The sequence below is a fragment of the Penaeus monodon genome, chromosome 20, assembly GCF_015228065.2.
Source record: "Penaeus monodon isolate SGIC_2016 chromosome 20, NSTDA_Pmon_1, whole genome shotgun sequence".
NCBI lineage: Eukaryota > Metazoa > Arthropoda > Malacostraca > Decapoda > Penaeidae > Penaeus > Penaeus monodon.
In genome coordinates this window covers 6267532-6267928 of record NC_051405.1, presented here as the reverse complement: position 1 = coordinate 6267928, position 397 = coordinate 6267532, and positions in this window count along the sequence as shown.

Sequence of the window (397 nt, the reverse complement as noted above, 5' to 3'; positions counted from 1 at the left end):
CGCTTTATCTTTCTGTGCTAACTGTTTTGCAATAAAAAAAAGAAAAAAAAATACAATATAGTCCTGCACGACAAGTTTCCGATGCAAGAAAGGCAACGTGTAACTACATTTGGTCTAATTATGAATAAGTGCATGATTATATGTCCATGCACAGCTTACGAATGAGACCAAACATAAAACGTGTTACTGCTTGTCCGCTTACAACCCGTATGAGTCTATGCATTTAACAGGCAAGAAGGAAAACAAATAAACTATTATTATAATAGCATTGGTTTTAACTTTGTTATATTTATTCATTTTATTTTTTTTCAACAGCACTTAATGTTTAAGAGACTCCTTTTATTTTCTTCTTGGTATGGAAACAAACATGACAGATACAGATAAACGATGATAAATA